This window comes from Neopelma chrysocephalum, unplaced genomic scaffold (genome assembly GCF_003984885.1).
Source record: "Neopelma chrysocephalum unplaced genomic scaffold, ASM398488v2 Primary Assembly neopelma1_138, whole genome shotgun sequence".
NCBI classification, from domain to species: domain Eukaryota; kingdom Metazoa; phylum Chordata; class Aves; order Passeriformes; family Pipridae; genus Neopelma; species Neopelma chrysocephalum.
Window position 1 is genome coordinate 3,088,993 of NW_020897800.1, and position 5,400 is coordinate 3,094,392.

The 5,400-nt window shown below is 43.5% G+C and overlaps 1 long non-coding RNA gene across 1 annotated transcript in view; it reads right to left on the reverse strand.

Moving 5' to 3' along the window:
* Positions 1-253: 253 nt before the first annotated feature.
* LOC113975340 overlaps positions 254-5,400 on the reverse strand; it is a 9,436-nt gene continuing 4,289 nt past the window's right edge. Inside the window, exon 2 of the long non-coding RNA XR_003536808.1 lies at positions 254-1,719. This is a non-coding gene — a long non-coding RNA (uncharacterized LOC113975340). The remainder of the gene's footprint in view (positions 1,720-5,400) is intronic.

A 5,400-nucleotide genomic window follows, 5' to 3' on the forward strand; every position in this document is an offset into this window, starting at 1 on the left:
ATCAGCTTTCCCTGGCAGGTATTATTGGAGTGAAAACACAATTAAATTTGGAGGCAAATTTTGTGTGTGAGGTGCTCCGTGAGCCCACCAACCCTCTTCCCAAGCTGGCATTTTTTTCCACTCCCTCCAAGCCCCAGGAAGAGCCCAGTCCCAACCACTCCATCCTCTCCTCACAGGGAATGAGGAGCTCTAGAAATCCTGGTGGAAAGGGGAGAAGGAGGTGAGCAAATGAGACAAACACACTGCAAGTAACTGATTGACAGAGTCACCATTTACTGGATTCCTTGGGAATAACCAAGGATATTCTTTGCAGGTTCAGACATGATACAAATACAGCAAAACCAAAGTCCACTGATTGATTTCTGATCCTTTTTCCCCCTTTTTTTGTCCTTTCTGGAGGAGCTGGAATCCAGGTGAGTCTCGGACTTGATTCAGAAACGAGTTCGTGCACCAGGAGGACTCTTCTCAATCCTCAGCATTTCTGATGCTTCACAGCATTTCTTGCATAATTCATCTCAAAAGTGAAGTTACCAGCAGGGCAGTCAAGTGAGAAGTGTATAATGGCCTGTGATCACCAGACACAGCTCCCAGGGAACAGAAGCCAGAGGTTCAGCTTCTTGGAGTAGCCAGAGGGAGCAGTTTGGAGACTTCTCTCAGGAGCTGACTGAGCTTATCCTCCTCTTTGCCACACAGGACACCAAAGGGCATCCCTTCTGTCCATCTTCCAGAGGAACACGACAGCAAATAGCACCAGGTTGTGATCAGTGGTGCTGGTTGAGGGTCAGCAGCAAGGAATAAACTCTGCCAGGGTTAATCTACTCCTTGTGTCTCAGCAGCTCAAGCCATCCTCCAACACTTGCTGCTGCAGATAGCCCTTATTTAAAGGATGGCACATATTGCACAGCAAAGCCCATGTTCAGCCTTTTATCCCCCCCACCCCCTTAAAGAACATACATTTATATCCAATATACCATCAGCCCACTGCTGAGACACTGCTGTGGGTGGAGCTCTGTGAGCACAACACAAGATACAAGAGCCAGCAAATAAATGATTCTGAAAGTGTCAGACATTTCAGTCCAGGAGATTAGAGATTCACTGACTGCAGTGTGGGAAGAGCTGTTAAATAAAAACAATTGCAGCAGTCTCAGCCTTCCACAGTCACCATGTAAATCAGAGGCTCATCTTTCATCTTTTAATTGGTTTTAATGCCCTCTCATATCAAACACAGTTGCCAGAGCATTGGGTGAATGACAGAAAAACAGAAGGGCAAAAAGGCATGACTTGCTCACAGAAATAACATAGTCTTTCATGGTTACATCTGGGGTACATGAGAGGGTCTCCTGGCATATCAGGAGCCATATTCAGGTTATTAACCTTATTCCCAAGCAGGAAAGTTCCACAGAGGAAGAATACATGCCATTAAATAGAGCCCTGTAAACCAGGAGACATGAATTACTGCTTTGCTAATAGTGTGCTTCCTTGGGCAAACCACTTTTAGGTGCCTTTTCCCCTCCTATTCCTTCCATCTACCTCGAATAAATGAGTCTCCACCTCTTTCTGAGCAGAGAGAAGTCTCTTTCCATGTTCTGGGACACTGTAATTTTAGGGTGAGCCTGTAAGTTCTCCCTTCCATGCACAACAAAAAAAAATCACAAACTGGAACATCTTACCCCACAGCTTTACTTGTCTGGGTAGTCCAGGGAGTCAAATGCACCAAAACTGTAACACAGGAGCAAAGTTCAGTTTGGGGCCAGAAGAAAAGCAACAACTAGTGCTGAATCTAAGACTGATGCACATCCCCTTCCATAATTTAAAGGGTAAGGCAGCATGCTGGCATTTTGCTTAAAACAGGAGATTTTTAACTAACTGGCAAGGTCAAATTTTCAGACAAATTCCTTTGTTTGGCAGAGGAAAAAGTAACCCTAAATATTTCCAACACAGAGGCAGTAAATTAGAGTTTGCAAACGCACCTCGTGAACTTGTGGATACATTTACATCAAAGGAGCATAATGAGACATTCTGAATAATACAAGGAGATATTCTGAGTAATATTTGATGCACCTCATTACTGGGAAGGTGCCTCACAGTTTTCCAGATGCAGTTTCAATGCCCTGCAGGTACTTGTCCCTGTTCCCCTGTGTGGGATCTGTAGATTGCCAACCTGGATTGAGCTCAGGAACATAATCAGTCACTCATTCCAGCTAAAAAACTCATGAACCCAGAAGAAAAAAAGATGTGCATGGCACCAGAGTTGGAGCTGTCCCACTGAAGACCTAAAACAACTCCACTGGTGGGAATGGAGCCCTTCCCAGTTTGACCCACTGGCAAGTGGGACAAGGCTTTGGCCTTGAAATGAGAGCCCACATGAAACCAGAGGTCCCAAACCTTCCCTGGACTCTGCCACACATTTCTCAAATGTGAAAACAGGCAATCCAGGTCCTCAATTAACCCTATAAAAAGATCTGGGACCCCAGCATTCGTTCAGCAGCTCCAAATCCCAAGGATTCAGCCCCATCACAATCATCCCAAGAAAGGCTCCTGGTTGATAATTCTGTCTTTTAAATGGATCACTTCTAACAGATCTGCCTTTCCTGAAGCTCTGAGCTTTTTCTCTGCTACCGACTAATATTGAAAATTCCAGCTCTGCATATTCATTTCCTCTAAATACCTGATCCCCTTACATGGGAAATATTCTCTTGAGGAACAGCCCAATTAAATGTACAACTCTCTGTAACCTTTGGTGTTACTGTATCAGGTGGGGAAGCAGCAGCAACATTGGGAAATACAGGATCTTCAGGAAACGTAGCATATTATTAGATTTGATGAGATCCATTTTCTTGATGGCTTCTGAAAGATCTTTGTGCTAATTAGCTAAGAATACCACTGAATTATTTAATTATCTCTACTTTTGTGCAATAAAATATGTTGTCATATCACACACTCTATCTTGCTGTTGCTCTTCATACTTAATGATGCCTTTATAGTTAGTGATTTCCTTTGTTCTCTCCCTCTGCAAGTGGTTTTTGGTGGTGCTGGGGAAGAGGGGGAGCGGAGAGGGGAGGAAAAGGCAAAAATATATCAGGTTTTAAATGGATTTTTACGTGTGGGAAAATCTTTAGCTCCAGTTCCCTATAAAATACACGAAGCGGGTTTCAAAGCTACAGCAGACCCATATACTTCTTGCTAATCCAACCAGGAATGCTTTCCAGAAGCAAAAAAAAAAAAGGGAGAAACCATCACTTTGGGGAAAGAAAAAAAAAATAAAATTTAAAATCAGCAAGGAATGTTTTTTAACAAGGAAGAGGTAAATTATGATAATTACTCTGACTGGTAGGGTCCTTAAGCATTACTAATTAGCATTTATTGCCTGGATTATTGGAACAATGTGTGTGTTCCCAAGAGTGAAGAAGAACTGGGATGCTCTTTCCTTCTGAGCCCTGGGAAAAAGGCAGGGCAGCAGGAATGCGGCACAGTTGGCAGGGAGAGGCTCCTCTTCCGAGCTCCAGCCTCGTGAGGAGCTGCGACTGTACCTTTGGGAAACCCACGTCCTGAACTCCTCAACTCTGCCTCTCCTCCCACCTCCCTCGCCGGAGAAGCGAACTGAAAAAAAATCAGGGAGGGTGGCACGAAAAGGAAAAGTGGCCATTAAAAATCCTCAAAATCACTTGGCAGCGCTCGGAGGCGCAGATTAACACCGAGTTAATGCTCGGGGTATTACAGTGCCTTCTATTATTGCAGGGATTGTGCCCAAACGTGCTGTGAATAAGCATTTCACTGCTCTGAAGCAGCACGGCCAAATCCTTCGCTACAGAGAAATTAAAGGGTTAACAAATTCGATAAAAAAATAGGTCTATTATGGTGTTTTCAACTGGCATTTTGATCGAGTTTGATATGACTCTGTGAAGAGGCTGCAATCAGATTCCATCGTAAACTGCATTTTAATATCGAGCATTTATAATGGGAATCAAGTTTAGAATTAGAAATCGATTAGAAATTAATCAATCATCTAATCAGCACGAGCCACTACACAGCATCTCAACTGTAATTTGGTATCTGGCCCAATAAATCCTTAAGTACCTTGGAAACGATTCAGGGAAGAAAGGCAAGAAAAGTATTCTCCTTTTTTTATTATTTTTTTTTTCAGCTGCAGCACTATGCAACTTTAGGTCCTGTTAAAACCCTTGAAATAAAAGAGCAACAATGGAAAACTGCAGAATGCCTCGGACCTTTTTTACCTTTTACTGCCACCAAAGGCCGTGCCTTTCAACTTGGGAAAGCAAGTTCCAACTCAGCTACAACGAGGTCAAAGTCACCAAGCTACAGTTGCTGCTCAGACATAACTCCTGGATGCCAGAGTTTTGCAAAATTTAAGGGATTTTTTAATATAAAAACCCTTTTATTAAAAAATATAAAAAAGTCTCATCTGTTTATCTTTCTCCTTCTTAATTATTTGCAGCACATAGTGCACAGAATACTTGGGAATGTGTTATATTAAATATCATGGTAGCATATGACATATACTTCTAACTGAAATTAGTCCCAGCCTGGTGGTTTTTATTTTAGTGCTGAATAAGATCTTCAATCTTACTAAGCCTGACTTACTCATTCTATTTATTGATTAAATTAATGCCTAACATTTATTTGCTCTTCCATTTTCATCATAAGATTAAAAAACCTCTTTTAGTCCACAGATTCCTTTTATTCCAGTTAAAAAGTACAATTACAGAGACCGATGAAATAATTATTGGAGGAACTATGTAACACTAAGAGAAAAGAAGCCTTAGAGCTATAGGTATAACGCAAAAATAAATCCAAACTGCAACATCCCCCCTTTTGTCTGCAGGAGGTAAAAAAAAAAAACAAAACGCTGCAGGAATCTTTCTGGATTGATTCCCGTTCGCATAAAAAGAAATTATTCCAGCTGGATATTTATAATGAAATTGAGCTTTAATACCGCTGACATTTCTTCAGCTGAGAATCCCCCTGAACCTGCCTGCCCTGTGCATGGAATTATGGAGTTGGAAGGCTGGGAAAGGGAAGGGGGTGGGAGGGGGGGGGGGCTGCATTCTATTCCAGCCGCTTTTCTTCCCGCAAGAACCTCGCCTTTCCCACTGGAAAAGCAGCGCGGGGGGAGCGCGGAATTCAGAATCCGCTCTCCCTCCTTATTTTAATCCCCGCCAATTGCGGGTGTTCATTTTTTTTTTGGGGGGGTGGGGGCGTTTGGGGTGTCCCCCACTCCCCTCTCTGCCAGCGCCCCCGCTCCCTCCAAGCCTCCCTCTGTCCCTTTAAAGCTCCAGCCCCTCTAATTGATGTGTCTGGGCCAGTCTAGACTGGGAGCGAGCGGAGCGGCTCCCAATTAACGCTGCGCGCAGGGGCGCGGAGCTGCGCGGGCTCCCCCCC